Source organism: Hibiscus syriacus, unplaced genomic scaffold, assembly GCF_006381635.1.
Source record: "Hibiscus syriacus cultivar Baekdansim isolate YM2019G1 unplaced genomic scaffold, ASM638163v2 tig00113725_pilon, whole genome shotgun sequence".
NCBI lineage: Eukaryota > Viridiplantae > Streptophyta > Magnoliopsida > Malvales > Malvaceae > Hibiscus > Hibiscus syriacus.
The window spans coordinates 1,054,476-1,074,137 of record NW_024063471.1 but is presented as its reverse complement, the minus strand read 5'-3'; positions in this window follow the sequence as shown (position 1 = coordinate 1,074,137).

The window sequence follows — 19,662 nt, the reverse complement described above, 5'->3', positions numbered from 1 at the left end:
CTTTATAATCCTCTCAACACTATATAATTCACCTCCTTATATATCCCTAACTTGTATACATTTACTTAAACTAATTATTATCTATTCAATACCTTTAAAACTTAGAAATCCAATCCTCCATATAGAATTTAAGAATCTTACTCAAATTCCAACATGTTCTAAATATAATTCTGACACTTCATATCCTTTAATTCCACTAATGACAAGTCAAATTTAGTCTTAAAATCTAATTAATACCTTTCTGCCAAGATTTCACTTATTCACCTCCTTTCTTTAATCCTTCCCGACTCCATCATCTTTTGATTTTAAGATAACTTAAGCTTTCCTTAAGCTTAGTTATCATCTAATGATCAATAAGCAACCTTAAACTCATCAAGAATTTGATCAACAAGAAAACTCACCTTTAGCTTGGCTTCACGGTGGAGAAGAAGAATGAAGAAGAAGAGAAATATGGAAACTTTGGTCCTCCCCACTAACTTCCACGTGGGTATAAAATATCATCAACTAATATTTAATAGTTTCCCTTGTTAAAAGACTTATTTACCCCTTGTAATTCTTCCTTCTTTGCTAATTGATCCTATTCAAAACATTTCAATCAATTCTTTGAACTTTTCAATTTATCCAATTAGGTCACTGAATTTTTAAATCTCATAATTTAATTACTAACCCGGTATAGAGGATGTTACAAATCTCTCTCCCTTAAGAAAAATCATCCTCGAAATTTTATTGCACGAACAGATGGGGGTATTGAAATCGCATATCTCTTTCAGGTTCCCACGTTGCTTCTTCTACTTTGTGATTTCTCCAAAGAACTTTGACCAACAGAACCGTTTTATTTCTCAATTGTTTGACTTCGTGAGCCAATATTTGTATTGGTTCCTCTTCATAGGTCAATTCAGGTTGAACTTCTACTTGTTCTGGTGCAACGATGTGAGAGGGATCGGACCTATATCTTCGTAACATGGACACATAGAAAACATTATGGATTTTCTCCATTTCTGGTGGCAGAGATAACTGATATGCCACTGGTCCTATTCTTTTAACAACTTTATATGGCCTAACGAATCTAGGACTTAACTTTCCTTTCCGACCAAATCGTAATATTTATTTCCATGGTGATACCTTCAGAAACACTTTATCCCTAACTTTAAATTCAATCTTCTTTCTTTTGTGGTCAGAATAGGACTTTTGCCGATCAAATGCCACTTTTAGGTTATGTTGAATTTCCCGAACTTTCTCTTCCATAACTTGAATCAAATCTGGACCGAGTACATTTCGATCTTTGAGCTCATACCAGTTTAATGGCATACGACATTTCCTCCCATATAATGCCTCATGGGGTGCCATTTTAATACTGGACTGATAACTATTTTTGTAAGTGAACTCCGCCAGTGGTAAATATTTCTCCCACGACCCTTTAAACTCAATGACACATGCTCGCAACATATCTTCCAATATTTGAATAGTTTTTTTTATTATCCGTCTGTCTGGGGGTGAAAAGCGGTACTAAAGTTTAAGCGAATCCCCAATGCTCCAAGCAAGGATTTCCAGAATCTCGAGGTGAATCGAGGGTCTCCATCAAAAACTATATAGAAACAGGCACTCCATGCAATCTAATAATTTCTCTAACATACAGTTTCGAATACTTTTCAATAGAGAAATCTGTTCTGACATGAAGAAAATATGCTGACTTGGTCAATCGATCAATAATTACCCAAATTGAATCTCTTTTGTTTGGAGTCGGGGGTAACCCCGAAACAAAATCTATCGTTATATTTTCCCACTTCCATTGTGGAATAGAAAGTTTTTGCAATAATCCAGACGGAACTTGATGTTCGGCTTTGACTTACTGACATGTTAAGCACTTGGACACAAATTCAGTAATGTTTTGTTTCATCCCTGGCCACCAATACCGATCTTTTAAATCCATATACATCTTGGTTCCACCCGGGTGCATCGTCAATAGACTGCAATGAGCCTCTGTCAATAAATCTTTGTTCAACTCTTCATTGTCTGGTATCACAATTCTTTCTTTATAATACAATTTCCCATCAGACTTCCTCAAAATCCTTAACTTCTTTATTCTTTACTTGCTCTATTCTTTTCAAACACATTTTATCTTTACTTTGTAATTCTCCAATTCGATCCAACCATGTTGATTTAAGCTTTAACTCTGAACATAGACCACCATCTCCAGTCAAAGATAACCTTGCATCCATAGCTCGTAAAGCTGCAAATGTCTTTCTACTCATGTCATCTGCTACCACGTTAGCCTTTCCGGGATGATAGTCAATTATTATATCATAATCTCTCAAAAACTCAACCCATCTCCTGTCTCAAATTAAGCTCTTTTCGAGTCATCAGGTATTTCAAGCTCTTATGATCCGTATACAAGTAACATCCTTCATACAGATAATGACGCCAAATCTTGAGAGTGAACACCACTACAACCATTTCTAAATCATGGGTGGGGTAATTCTTTTTATGTGGTTTCAACTGTCTCGATGCATACGCTACCACATTCCATTCTTGCATTAATACACATCACAATCCATTATGGGACGCGTCACTATATACGAATTTTTTTTTGCCAGATTCCGGTTGAACCAATACAAGAGTTTCTGTCAGAATTCTCTTTAAAGCTTCAAAACTTTCTTAGCATCCAAAAGTCCAAATGAATGGTACGTTCTTTCTCATCAACTTCGTTAAAGGCAACACTATTATCGAAAATTTCTTAACAAATCTTCGATAATAACCGACAAGTCCAAGGAAACTCCAGACTTCTGATACATTCTTTGGAACTTACCAGTCCATTATAGCTTTTACCTTTTGAGGGTCCACCTAATCCTATCGGCAGATATCACATGCCCCAAAAATTTTACTTCATTTAGCCAAAATTCACATTTGGACAATTTAGCATAAAGTTTCTTATCCCTAAGAATTTGCAAAACTATCATCAGATGTGTACTATGCTCTTCAATAGATTTCGAGTACACCAGTATGTCATCAATAAAGACAACAAACTGGTCCAAATAAGGCTGAAAAATCATGTTCATGAGATCCATGAAAGCAGCAGGTGCATTCGTTACTCCAAATGGCATTACGATGAATTCATAATGACCATATCTCGTTCTAAAAGCCGTCTTCGGAATATCTTTCTCCTGAATCTTCAATTGGTGATAACCAGAACGTATGTCAATATTCGAAAATACTGAAGCTCCCTTTAGTTGATCAAACAAGTCATCAATGTGCGGGAGGGGATACTTATTCTTGATGGTCACCTTACTAAGCTGTCGATAATCAATGCAGAGATGTATTGACCCATCTTTCTTCTTGACAAATAACACTGGAGCTCCCCAAGGCGACACACTTGGTCGAATAAATCCCTTCTCTAGCAATTCTTACAATTGATTCTTTAACTCTTGCAATTCTTTCGGAGCCATTCGATAAGGTGTCATTGCAATTGGAGCGGTTCCTGGCATTACTTCAATTTGAAATTCTACCTCTCTATCTGGAGGTAATCCTGGCAACTCCGCAAAGAAAACATCAGGGAATTCCTGAACTATTGGAATCTCATCTAATCCTTTCTCTTTAACTCTTGCATCTATCACATTTGCAAGAAAACCTTGAAATCATTGTAACAATAACTTTTTAGCAGACATCACTGATATTACATTTGTTAAAGGATTAAACATTTCACTGATCATACTTACTTTTATTTCCTCATGGATTCTTCAGGGTTACCTTTTTCGATCTATAATTAACATCCCTATAGTAACGAAACAACCAATCCATTCCCAGAATCACCTCAAACTCATCAAAGGGTAATTCTATCAGATTAACAAAAAATTCAATTCCCTGAATCTTTATGGGACACCCCTTACAGACTTTGTTCACCCGAGCACTATGCCCTAAAGGATTAGTTACTATAATCTCATTACTCGTGGCTTTTAAGGGGATCCTCAATTCCTTTACTAATTTACTTGTAATGTAAGAATAATTAGAACCCAGATCAATCAGTACCAATACTAATTTATCATGCAGCTGAAAAGTACCTGCTATAATATCAGGGTCATCACAGTCTTCACTTGTCTTTAAATTGTATACCCGTGCGGTTGACCGGACTTCAGGTTGAGCAGAGGATTCAGACTAGTTCTTTCATCTATAACTTCTCTGACCTCTCTGTGAGGCATAACCAACTCTCTTAGATGGTGCAGACTCTCCAACCATTAACGGACAATCCCAGATAAAATGTTCGGCATCTCCGCATCGAAAACAAGCTCCGGAAGCTATCCGACATATCCCAAAATGGTTCTTCCCACAATGCTGACAGTGTCTTGCTTGACTCTGATTGGATCTCCCGACACTAGATCCCACTGACTGTGTCTGTCTAGGCCTGTCCTAACTTGCTTCCCTAACAGATGATGCAACTGATTCTAATCTAACTTGTGATCGAAATCCTGAGTCTCCTCCTCTTTTTGATAGTGTTGTGCTGGAAGAAGCACCCGTCCTCTTTGATGTTTGAACTCTTGAGTCCTCAAATCTCTCATTCTGAGCCCTTTCAAGAGCTGTTGCATGATTGATCACCTCCTGTAACACCCCTAACCTGTACCCAACCCGGATCCGAGTCCGAGGTGTCACATTGACTTTTCAAAACATTTACTTGTATAAAATAGTGAGTAATTTAAAACTTTTATACATGTAACTTATTCAAAATATTTCCAGAACTATTCAGAGATTAAATGTTTTAGCAAAACCGATCAGAGCATATACAATTCAAAACATTAATTACATGCCAACTCTTTTCAATGTATATAATACATCTAATTCAAGACATCTTTTATGATATGATCTTCGGTGACTAGTAACTGACATGTCTTGCTCTAATTCGCTCTTTACTCTTATCACTTCTGTAACCTACGTGTGAAACAATCACACGCTAAGTCTATGACTTAGTGAGGCAAATAAATATATAATATAAACTATAGCTTGTAATCATGCATGAACAATTACTGCTATCACTCATACCCTTATTCATGTAACAAGTCCCTATAACACATATGCAATATATCATTACATGTAACAACATATACACACACACATACTCATCACTCATCATTTCCATCTTTAGCCTTATTTCATTATGAATATTATTATCGTTTATATCACTTAATACATATCTTCTTATACCTAGTATTTTAACCAACATTTGACTCATTTAATCATACAATCCACATATCATCATATAAATCATATAATAACATTCATAGCACAAAAACATATCAGTCACATGTAATATGTTTGTTGCTATTTCTTTATTAGCTCATGTACACATGTGAGAACTATAAATATGTGAGTCTATAGAGGTTGTGCACTAATGCTGTCACCACAGCTCGTATAAATGTATCGAAGTGTCACGTAGAATTGCACCGTAGTGCCGCGTAGAAATGCACCGTAGTGCCGCGTAGAAATGCACCGTAGTGCCATATAAGATTGTCTCTATGGACCACGTAGAAAATTCCTTAAGAATCATATACATATGCCAAGGATCAAGTATATGTCCCAAAAGACCTCACACATGTTCCAAAGAATACATATATGTCCCGAAGGACCGCGTAGACCCTCGACTCTTGGCATGCCAACTATACCCCTAGATCTCATGACACATATCATGGGCATTATTTTTTTTCCATATTCATGTAAACAGATCACATGTTCATATAAACTCGTAGCTTCATTTACATATACATGTAATCACGTAGTTCATGTAAATTCTCATATCATTTCGTATTCATATATCTCATAGCATATAACATTTCTCATGTGTTCCTATAAACATGTCATACATATCAGGCATGTTTACACACAACTCATTTCTATATAACTTAACATGAATCTATATTCTTTTTCATATACTCATATAATCATATAATATAATATTTCATATAACCTCATGTATCACATCACATAGATACATACTCAAGTACTCATTGTTACATATCACTTAAATTATTTATATTTACATAATTCATGGTCATATAACTTTTATCACCAAGTCACTTATCTTATCTCTTATTCTCATATGTTCATATTTATCATACAACACATAAGATTTATTGCATATTTATATCGCATTCCTACATCACTAATTCATAATATAATTTATATCGTATCATCTATCTTATTCTTTATTTCTTAGTATGCACTTACATTACATAACCTATATTATACTTATAAACATATATATAATATATATATATATATATATATATATATATATATATATATTACTTCTATTATTTATTTTATATACAAATTAATCTATTACTTAATTCAATTCCATATAACTCCTATATCTTCTTATATCACTCCATAGCTTTTATCATACAACTAATGTATCATAATTTTATTTAAGCATATGAATCTTTCCCATCTATCTTATCCTATATGTTCATATTATTATTTAATTGATCATACTACTATGTACTTGCCTAACTCACCTTCTTATTATTTATGTAACCTTTTCCTTTGCTTATTTAGTTCATATCATTTCTCATAAACTCACTTTTACCATATTATCATATTATTACTTAAGTTATCTCATATCATGTATTCACGTAGTTATATTTCATTTCTATATATATATATCTCAAAGATCTTATCTTTTATATTCATATAATTTATTATCATCTAATATGGTTATATCATCATATACATATATTCACATCAACTATATAATACATATATGCAATAACATGTCAACACATATAATTCATACACACATATACTTCTATTTATGAATTCATGCATTTTACTATTGGAAATAGACTTTTCGCAAGTCATATTCGTTCCGGAACTTGTTCGTGCTTGATATCTACATAATAATCTTTTTATACTATCAATATCCAATTGATATACTATAATCTATCATTTCTTAGACCAAAAGAAATGTCTATTTCAATTTCCCCTTGAAGTGCATCGATGCATTCTACAGTGTATCGATGCATCCCTTAACATGTGCATCGATGCACTACCTATGCATCGATACATAAATCACCTTCGATGTTTTCATTTTAAGGGGGTGCATCGATGCACTCCTTATGCATTGATGCACTAATTGCATTCGATGTTCATTTATTTGAGAGTGCATCGATACACATTGAAGATGCATAGATGCACACTACCCAAAATTACATTTTAAGCACGAAAATGTCTTTTTTTGACCCCAAATTCTACTTATTAATCCCTCCTTATACCTTAAAACTTATCTATACATATTTAAACCATCTTATAATACTATAACACTTCACCATATCTCATAATTCACCATAATTCTTGAATCAAAGAATTTCATCAAATTTTCCATGTGTTCTAAATTCAATTTTATCACCTCTAACTTCTTAATTAACCCTTTGACAAGTCAAATCCATCTTTAGAACTTCAAAAACCTTTCTATAACAAAAGTTCATTTCTACACCCTTCATATAATTTCCTTTTTAATTCTCTATTCTTGATGTTTAAAGCTTATATAAGCTTTCCTTAAGCTTATATAATACTCAAAGAATCAAAATAAACTTATAAATCCAAGAATTAAACAGCTGAAATTAAACTCACCTTTAACTGAGGCTTACGGGGAGAAGAAGAAGCTGAAGAAGAAGACTCTGGATAGATTTCCTCATTTCCCACATTTTATATTCCTTAAAAAGAGAGAATAAAAATCTTCTCTTAGAAAAGACCATAATACCCTTGTTACTTTCTAACTTTACTATTAAATCCATGAACTTTTAACTTATTTCAAAATCAAGCACATAGTTTTCAAAATTTACAATTTAGTCACTGACCCTGAATTTCAGGATGTTACACCTCCTGAAATGAGGACAAGTTTAATGCTATCAGCATCTCTTTCAATCTAGGGCGTAAGCCCTCCACAAACCATTCACAAGCATCTTTTCAGTAGGCACAAGCTCAGATGCAAACCGACTCAGCTTGTTGAACTCGAATTCATACTCATATACAGAGCGGTTCATCTGTTTCAAGTTCATAAACTCCTGCTTTATTTGCCGAATGAACTGATCTCCAATATGCTTGTTTTTAAATTCTTCTAAGAATAAAGACCAAGTCAACTGGTCACTTGACATCCTCATGGTGACGTTCGTCCACCATATCCTCGCCTGACCCTCAGTAAAGAGACATTTCCATCTAACTTCTCCACTTCAGTACAATGGAGACCATCTAACATGATTTTCAAATCATTTAACCAGAGATCTGCCACAACCGGACCTTTCTCGACTTCACCCTTAAATTCAGGAGCTCCCAAAATTTTTAACTCTTTTGCTACATTCATTCTTTGAGTTGGTGAGGCATGAGGTTGAAGACGCATCAGAATAGTGTCCAACGTCCTGAAGAAAGTGTCTTGGTCTTGTACAAGCACTCCCTGAGATACCTGTCCTTCATCTTATCTGGCCAGGGCAAGTGAATTACTGCTTTCAGTAGGCATATCTTCTCCTACTTCACTTCGGGAGCTATTATGTTCGGACATCTAATAAAATAAACACATTGTTCTATTAGCGAAACAACAAACTCATACTATACCAGATCAGAAGTTCTCACTATATGTTGGTATTTATTCCATTTAAAGACTTTATAGACTCTGGTTTATGCCTAGAATAGGCTAAACCATAGCTCTGATACCATTAAATGTAACACCCTCAACTTATACCCGACCCGGATACGAGTCCAGGATGTCACATTGACTATAAAAAACAATATTCTAAAAAAATGATAAAACATTTGGACTTATATTATTAAAATACAATAATATACATATGTTAATACAAGTTTATCAAAATACTCAGAGCATACATAACTTGACCCTTTGATTACATACCAACATTCATTTACATAACAAAATGACATACTGATCAAGTTGCCCCTGATCTGATAGTTGCAGGAGTAATGTTGTTTAGCTGCTTAACCTGTCTCGTCTACTTTCTCGGATCCTACGTATGAAACACTCACATGCTAAGTCATCGACTTAGTGAGGTAATATAATAATAATAATAATAACAAGGAATTGTAATGAAAATGTCATAATGAGATGAAATGAAATGAAGTCATATACTTGATCAATGCAGTTATATCACCATGTTCCTTACCTATAAGCATATTACATTAACATTCATGAATTCGTATTAATAAGTTTATTGGCCCATGATACCATAATAAGAACCTAAGGTATATGAGTACTGTGAGGTTGTGCACTATGCTTCACCACAGCTCGTATAAATGCACCGAAGTGCCACGTAGAATTACACCGAACTGCCGCGTAGAATTACACCGAAGTACCGCGTAGAATTGCACCGTAGTGCTATATAAGATGTCCCTAAGGACCACGTAGAAAATTCCTTAAGAATCATATATATATGCCAAGGATCAAGTACGTGTCTTTAAAGACATCACACATGTTTCAAGAAATACATATATGTCCCGAAGGATCGCGTAGACCCTCTACTCTTGGCATGCCAACTATACCTATAGTTCTCATCTACATAACATGGGCTTTTCTCAATCTACATAGTATATCACATAGACATATCCTTTTCCTTACCTTCATCACATAGTTCATATAACTTTGCATACATATTCATTTAAAACATGTTACACAATGCACATAGTATGGATTCATATCATGCTTCACACTATGAAATGAATCATGCATCAATGTATTGAATCTAGAATTCTCACAAGTATAGAACTGAATATATCACTATAATCATGTTATGCATATGCACTCACCTATATTTCTTTGCCTTTCCCTCGATCGATCTTGCTCTGGAACTTGTTTAAGCTTTGTATCTACATAGTAATACATTGATACTTATCAGTATACTAATTATATATTCTAAACTATCATTTCTTAGGTTAAAAGAAAAGCTATTTTCATCTTTTAATAAGGTATGCATCGATGCACTCTACACTGTATCGATGCAGTCCTTAATGTGTGCATCGATACACTATCCGTGCATCGGTACATAAATTACATTCGATGTTTTCTTCTAAAGGGGGTGCATCGATGCACTCCTTATGCATCGATGCACTAATTACATTCGATGTTTATTTATTTGAGAGTGCATCGGTACACATTGAATGTGTATCGATGCACACAACCCATAATTGTTATCTTGAGCACAAAAATCCCTTCATAATCCTCTCAACACTACATAATTCACCTCCTTGTATATCCCTAACTTGCATACACTTACTTAAACTAATTATTATCCATTCAATACCTCTAAAACTTAGAAATCCAATCCTCCATATAGAATTTAAGAACCTCACTCAAATTCCAACATGTTCTAAATCTAATTCTGACACTTCATATCCTTTAATTCCACTAATGACAAGTCAAATTTAGTCTTAAAATCTAATTAATACCTTTCTGTCAAGATTTCACTTATTCACCTCCTTTCTTTAATCCTTCCTGACTCCATCATCTTTTGATTTTAAGATAACCTAAGCTTTCCTTAAGCTTAGTTATCATCTAATGATCAATAAGCAACCTTAAACTCATTAAGAATTTGATCAACAAGAAAACTCACCTTTAGCTTGGCTTCAGGGTGGAGAAGAAGAATGAAGAAGAAGAGAAATATGGAAACTTTGGTCTTCCCCACTAACTTTCACGTGGGTATAAAATATCATCAACTAATATTTAATTGTTTCCCTTGTTAAAAGACTTATTTACCCCTTGTAATTCTTCATTCTTTGCTAATTGATCCTACATAAAATATTTCAATCAATTCTTTAAACTTTTCAATTTATCCAATTAGGTCACTGAATTTTTAAATCTCACAATTTAATTACTAACCCGGTATGGAGGATGTTACAAGGAGACTATTCCATATTCATCCAGGTATAATGCACGAAAGAGAATGTGCTAAGGCGTGCATAGCCTTAGCATTGAGTTGGAACTTCTTCTTCTCTTCATCACTCCAATCGTCCATCTCGACGGATGGAATGGTGTAGCCTTTTATGATAGAATTCCAATCTCCTAGATCGTTGGCTTGAATGACGAGCATCATCATATTCTTCCAATAGGCATAATTTGCTCAATTGAAGTAGGGTGGCTTGTTGACCGGTTGTGAATCTTCAATGTAGTAGGCACCGGAAGTTGAAGCCATTTCTTTGTCTGTTGCTTTGGGAATTGGTAGGGCTTTTTCTAAGAACATCTCATGGTGATTAAACCTTCTAAATAGTTAGGATTTGATACCAATTGTTGGGATTATTAAGAGGCTAAAATGATAACCGAAAATGTGCAAAGGGAGTTAATTGGTAAAAATAAGTTTTGGGAGTAAGGAGAGTAAAAGATAGAAAGATTTGGCATAAGGATTTAAAGTAGTTCGACTTCTCAAACAAGTCTACATCCACTACCTTAGCTCTTCACTAAGGATTTTCGAACAATTTCACTAATTTGTTCATTCTTTTTCAAGGATAAAGAGATAACCTTTACAACTCCCTATCTTTTGAATTGGCTAAGATAGAACCAAAAACCCTTTACAAGGAAAAAGAATATAAACAAATAAAACCTCTAAAAAGGAAGTTGTTTACAATAATTTAGCTCACAAGAACAAATACTTACAAGAGAGATAAAAATAAGATTAGAAATATCTTCTCTTGTGTTTGAATGCTTGGATAGGTGTTCTAACCCTTCTTCAAGTGTCCTCAACTTGTATTTATATGTTGGAATCTTGTTGTGGCCGTTTCTAGCCGTTGGGAGTATTTTGTAGCCGTTGGGGATCAATTTTCATGCAAAATAAAGTTACCCAGAACAGAGGGTACCGGTACTCCTTAAGAGAGTATCGATACTACCTTTGTTATATTTAAATCAACTAGCATTTGGGGCCTAATGGTATCGATACTATGCCTATGGTATCGATACTACTATACAGAGTAGTATCGGTACCCCTTTGGGTATCGATACCATTTTTGCATTCTGGAATTTGAGCAATGCTGGTAGTATTAGTACTACATAGTGAGTATCGATACTTCCCTTACCTTTGGTATCGGTACCATATAAATAGTATCGATATTGTTCAATTGGTATCGGTACTTTAAGAACATTATATGTACTACTTGTCTAGAAAAACGTTTTGTGCTCAATTCCAAGCTTTTAAGGACTTTGAATTATTTTTGAAAACTTTGAAAAACTTTTGAATAAATTCAATTCAAGTCCAAAAACATTTTGCCTTAAATTGTTATATCAAAATATAGTTCAACATTAATGGTGTTCATTGTTAGTGGTGCTTAGCGGTGCTCGTCGAGAATAGAAGAATCGTATCATGTGCCAAAATGCTTTTAAATCTTTTGAAGAATCGTTTGAAATTTTATTAACCGCCATGTCAGCACTTTCGTTAATTGTTAATGACAAGTGGCTTGATTGAATGCATTTAAATAGTTTAATGACCTAATTGACAAAATTTCAAAAATGGTGGTCAAAATGAAAAGTGACAATAGTTAGGTGATCACTGATATAGTTTATCAAAAAAGATTATGGAAAATAATATAATAAATATTTTATTTTAACTAATTTAACTTTAAAATTTTAACTATTTTATAATTATATGTTCAGTCTTTTAGAATTTTAAATTTTTATAAATTAAATTTATTGTGCTCATCGTTAGTGGTGCTCAGCGGTGCTCGTCGAGCGTAGAAGAATCATCCCATGTGCCAAAATGCTTTTAAATAATTTGAAAATTATAATACTTGTTTGATATGATATGTCATTTTTTAATGATTTGAAAGTAAAATGTAATAAAAATAAATTATTTGATGTTTCTTTTATATCTTCTTTAGTTAATTGTAGGTTTAGGTCCCGTTTGGAGTGATTTTAGTTAAAAAGTATATTTCGACAGCAATATCAATATCAAATTGGTAAAAAATAAAAGAAATATTTTAAAATTAAAATTAAATTTAATATTTCTTATTTGTTATTTGTTATGGTTATAATTAAATGATTTTAATTTTTATATTTAAGTTAAAAACATTTTTAAGCCAACTTTTTATCCAATAGTTATAAATTTATAAATCTTAAAATAAGCACATCATATGATAACAAATAAATGCTAAAAATTTAATTTAAATTCTAAAAGTTAAATTTCAAATACAAAAGTTAAATATTGTAACTTTTACTTCTTTTTTTTTATGAAGTTAAGGTGATTATAAAGAGTAGTATTTGTTCTAAATATTGTCGATCATTTGACAATAAACGTTCAATCACCATATTACAGTCGCTGGTGCTCAAACCTATGACCTCTAGAAATAACAATTATTTATTTAATCATTGAGATAAGTTGATTAGTACACTTTTAAATTAAAGAAATTGGTATAAAACATATTTTTCCTTTATATATTATCATTTAATATTATTTATAATTTCAAAATATTTTTAATAAGTAACTACGAATAGAATAATTTAAGATGACTAAAATTTGAAGATAATTGTTTATACATTCTATTGAATATTTTTGCATTCAACAAAATTGATAATTGAATCTTGAAATTTATTGATAAATTGATATGTATTTTATATAAACATAAAATATTAAATATAATTTCAAAATATAAATATCTTTAATTTATTTTTATTTTTAAGGTTGTGTTAACTTAAATTTAAAGTATATATAAAATTTATCTATATTTGAACCAACAAACAAATTTTGCTTTGTAATATGAATATAGAATATACACATGATTAGGAGTGTAAAAAAATTTCGATCCGACCGATCCGATCCGTTGATCTGATCTAAAAATTTGGATATCCGATTCGATTTTCAATTTTCAGATAGTGCGAATCGGGTATCTGAATTTTTTTTTTCAAATTATAGGATCGAATACGGATCGAGTAAAAAACATTTTCGGATTATCTGAAAACGCGAATTTTTTTCTGGCTATATTCGATAATTTGAAGACACAAGTCACTAGTCAGTAAGTCAACCCTTTATTTCCCAATTGCAAGTTTCCAACCCTTTATTTTCCAATTCCAACCGCTTCTCTCGTTACCTGTCTTAAAAAATTTCGACCACCTTCAAAGCTCAAATATCGCCTCTCTTTTTCTTTCCTATCTGTTTTTTAAAACTATAAGTTTCTTCTTTTCTTCATACTAAAATTGATGTTATTTTTGTTGTTTAGGGTTGATGTTAAATGCTTTGTTTGAGTTCTTTTCAGTCTATATTTTTGTTGGTTGCTCTTTGGTGTGCGTAAACTGTTTGACAAAATGCTTAAATGAGCTTTTAGGTGTGCAAGGGACTCTCATGATTGCTTAGGGCATCCCTAACAAATGGTGAATCTGTATCTATATACAGTGAAACATGGTGCATGTATAATATACATTGTATATGTCAAAGATTATTTAGGTCCACATGCTACTAAATTGTTTTGTATCTAAATTTGTCTCTACCACAATTACTCCAAACTCTGCAAATACTAGCTCTCATTAATTTATATTCTTGCGCACTCCTGAATCTCTACATACACTGTTAGGACTTACGAGTTCTTTATTCAGATGCCCTTGGCCCGTATAGTTACTGCGGCATAAAGCTCTTTAACATTACTAGGCTATTGGAATGAATTCAGAGTTACTGCTAGTGCTACCAGCAGAGCCATAATAGACACTTCAGAAAACTTCAAGGCTAGGTTACCCGTTACCCCAACTTTTTCACTTTTCGATGCAATTGTAGAAGTATGATCAAAGGAACAAGTATACATATATATACTCATACAAGCGTAGATGTATGACCTAAGAATCGAGTATTTGTACATATATATATATATAGTCGTGTCCGAAACTTGAGTCCGGATAACTTAAAGCAATGTTAGTACTAGTATGATCTAAGGAATTGTAGTTTACCAAACTGTAAAAGTTGGTTTACCCGGATTTATGGGGTCTTTCATTCATTGGCATGCTTTTATCTGCGCGTGTTTTTCCTACATTCGTCTTTTCCAATCATCAATTGTAATTCATTTCTATTGTTAGTAAACAAAATGTATTACTCCACGTGAGCTTGAATTGTTGATTTTTGCAGATTCTCCCTCTCAACGTTTGAAGATGACGAGCCAAAACCCTAACCAATCTCCATTTCAATCTCATGTAAGGGCTATATATTTTTTGGGTAAATAACGAAACAAACTAATCTAATATACTAATTTATAAAAAATGAAATGTAATGCATAAATTTTTTAATATATTTTATTGCATGTTTACAGAAAATGTCATCTTTTGATGAGAATGAAGATTTTAATTATGTATTTATTGTCTCAATGATGGAGTCTGATGAGGAGGGAAGACAAAATTCAGTAGCAAAAAAAACTTTTGTCGATAAAAATACTGGAAAGAGGAAGAGAAAGTCCAAGTAGTGGCCATTTTTCAGTTGATGAGGAGGATCCCACTTTTGCTTCCTGTAAGTATTGTTAAAAACTTATTGGTTGTAAAACCAAAAATGGCACTACTCCTTTAGCAAATCACATTAGTAGGTGCAAAAGATATCTTCCAAATTTGGATAAGAAACAAAAATTGATTGATTTTGAAAGTGAAACATTGGTAAATGAAGATGAAAGTACTGAAATAGTTAGTGTTCTAAAATGCTGGAAATTTGATTATGATTTGTGTAGGAAGAAGCTTGCTAAAATGCTTATTGTAGATGAATTGCCTTTTGCTTTTGTCGAACGTGAAGGTTTCATTGCATTCTACAAGCTTTAAATTATCTCTTCAAGTTTTCTTCTCGTATAACTGCCACTAGAGATTGTTATGCTCTTTTTATTGAACAAAGAAATGAGTTGAAAAGACTTTTAAGAACTTACATTCTAGGGTTTGTCTAACCACAAACACTTGGTCATCGGGTCAAAATTTAAGCTATATGTGTTTGACACCCCATTTTATTGATGATGAATGGAATTTGCATAAAAGGATAATTAATTTTTGTCCAATTGCCGGTCATTCCGGACAACTTATTGGTAGAGTTGTTGAAAATTGCTTGATTGAATGGGGTTGGAAAAACATTATGACTGTAACCGTAGACAATGCTAACTCAAATGATTTAGCAATTGAATACTTGAGAAGACTTATCATTTGAAAGTATAGTTTATTGGAGGGTCAATATTTACATATGAGATATGCGTCCCACATTTTGAATTTGATTGTGAAAGAGGGTTTGAAAGAACTTGATTTGTCCATTATGAAAGTTCAAGCTCTTGTGAGATATGTTAGATCTTCTCCCGCTAGACTTCAAAAATTTAAAACTGTATAGAAGATGAGAAAGATGATAGCAAAAGTCTTGTTACTTTAGATGTTGAAACTAGATGGAATTCAACTTTCCTAATGCTTGAATATGCTATCAAGTTTAAAAAGGCATTTGCTAGTTTATACATGAAAGACTCTTCTTGTTTCAAGGAACTTAGAAAGGTTTGTGGTGGTCCCATTAAAGATGATTGGAAGAGGGTAAGTAGTTTTTTACCTTTCTTAAGCATTTTTTATGAAGTAACATTGAGGTTATATGTTTCTTGTTATGTGACTTGTAACCATTATGCACAAGAGATTTACGGGACTAGATTAATGATTTCGAACATAAGTGATGATGATGAGGGTATTAAGAAAATGATAGCCCAAATGATTTCTAAGTATGAAAAATATTATGGGAACATTGATAATATCAATATTATGATGTTTGTGGCTGTGATCCTTGACCCTAGGCACAAGTTGAATTATATTAATTGGATTGTGCATGATTCTTATAATGAAACACAAGCCACTCTTTTGTGCCTCAAAATTAAGATGCTTTTGCAATCTTTATTTGACTCATATGCTTCTTCAATGCCTTCCTTCAAAGACAAGTGATATGTCTTCCTCCACTTCTACTTCTTTATCTAATTTCACTCAAGGTGGGACTCAAAGTGGAGGTAAGATTGATCTTCAACAACTTATGGCTTCAAAATTTCAAAGGGATATGGGTTGTTTGTTAACTAGTGCCAATAAAAATGAGTTGGAGAAGTATTTAGAAGATGCTTGTGAGTCTCATGTTTCAAATTTTGATATCCTACAATGGTGGAAAGATCAACAAAAAAAGATACCCGATTCTTCATAGGATTGCTAAAGATGTACTTGTCATACCTATCTCGACTGTAGCTTCTAAGTCGGCTTTTAGTATGGGGGGTCGTGTCCTTGATTCTTTTCGCACTTCATTGACTCCAAAAATGGTTGAAACACTTGTTTGCACTCAAGATTGGTTACGCACCTCTCGGTCACCTATTATAATAGAGGAAAGTTTAATTGCCTTGGAAGAATTGGAGGAATGTAAGTTTATTTTTACTATTGATTGCTTCTTTTTTTGTTTATTCAATATTTAAAGTTTAAACATAAATATATATTTTAATCTTTTTTATTTTATTTCGTGTGATGTAGCCATGAAGGATCTAACTTTAGAGCAACCAGAGATCATAATTGACGAGACAATTAATACTTTGGATGATTTGTAATTTTGAAGTACTTAATGATCATACTATCTCTTTTATTATGTTGTTAAGACTTGATACTCTTGTGATATTTTATTTTGAACATATTGTGTTGATTTTATTGTGTTGTTGAATATGATACTCTTGTGTGGTATTTTTAATATAAACATCTTGTGTTGATTCTCTTATGTAATATTTTTATTTTTCACATCTTGTGTTAGTTTATTGTGTTGTTAATGTACACCCCTACTCTTCATTTCAAGCTTTGTTCAACTTGTCGACAATATCGCTTAACATTGAAAACTTTTGAAAACATTTTGATATTTTGATATACCAAACAATTTTGTTTATTAATTTTTATAAATTTTAAGATTATATTTGATTCAATTATTCGAATGTATACAATTTTTACTTAAAGTTTTAAAACGTCAATATTTTCTCCTTAATGAAAAATTGAGATCTATACTGGAAATATTTTTGAAATAATTTTTACTAAAGGTTTCGAACTTTAATCGACTCAAATACTCAATTTTAATATGGTAGTATTGATACTGCTAAGGCAGTAGTGATACCGTGCTTACAGAACATCAAAATGGTACCGATATAATGCATGGTATCGATACCATGTAGTATAGTAGTAGCGATACTATGAATGTAGTATCGATACTACTACTTTGGTTTTGACTCTGAAATTTTCCAGAATCTCAAAATGGTACCGATACCGTTGTCTGGTATTGATACTACTCTATATTGTAGTATCGATACTCCTTGAGACAATATTGATACTGTTGCTTTCCAACGGTCAAAATATTTGATTTTTTTGAAAAAAATTCGGATTCGGATATGGATATATGGATATCCGATCTGAAATTTCAGATATCAAAATTTTTCGGTTCGATTACGGATCATTACTTTTGGTATCCAAAATTTTCGGATATCCAAAAATTCAAATCGAATAATATTCGATATCCGATAATGCACACCCCTACACATTATAGTATAACCTTGATTACAAGTGAAGAGTCTAGCTTAGCGGCAATTGAGCGCTCAACTTCCCTCCAGGCCCCAAGACGCACTTTTGAATCTCTCATTCCTTATTTCTCTGTAATTTGTTTTGACACGTGTTATCATCTAGTTGAATGAAATGTTATAAAAAATCAATAAAATGACAACATGTGTTATCATATGATTAGAGAATTAAATAAATTAAAATTAAGACTAAATTGATAGAATGTGTAAATATTAAGGACTAAATGTGCGGGTATATCATTTTAATTAACTGTCATGTCAACTCTTCCATTAAGTATTTAACCGTTAGTGACTTGATTGAGTGCATTTAAATAATTAGGTGACTTTATTGAAAAATTTTAAAAAATGATGGTCAAAATGAAAAAGGACCATAGTTATGTGGTTAATGGAATAATTTACCCATTACTTTATTAAAATCCAATAACTGAAAGTTATTAGTGAGAAACTGAAGTGCGGGTTAATTTATTAAAACCCAATAACTCAAAGCTATTAACGAGGAAGTGAAGCAGGGAGAAGTTGATGGCGGATTGTTTGCGTTGCGTTTTGCGGTTGTGGGTTTTTTTAAATTAGGATAAATTACATCAACAATTATTAAATTATGTTTAAATATAATTTTAGCACTTGAAGTTTCAAGTATTTTAAAGGCATAATGCAATAAAATAACTCTAACGTTTGACAATAGTGTCAAATTTACTCGTATTGTTTTTTAGAACATTTAGGTACCGAACGTTTATTTTTGGGTCAAAAATAACCTACGATGGATGAAAACTGTCAATCAACTGACGGTCAACGTCGAATGCTGACGTAGCGCACACGAGTGGAGGAGAAAGTTGACGTGGATGTCCAGGTCATCCAGATTGCTGACGTGGCACTTCCACGACATTTTAAAAAAAATATTATTTATATTTTTAATATTATTAATTCGAACCAATCAGAGAGTGACACGTGTCACTCTCTAATTGGTGCAAAGTTAAAATGGTGAAATGAATGAAGGCTAGGCTATTTGCTCGAGTAACTTATGAAACAAATTGTATTTAACATTCATTCTTTCGTCTGAACTTCATTTAAAAAAACAAAACATGTGTTGCTATTCATAAACTTTTTTCCTCAACTCTTTGTTAGATGTAAAACTCC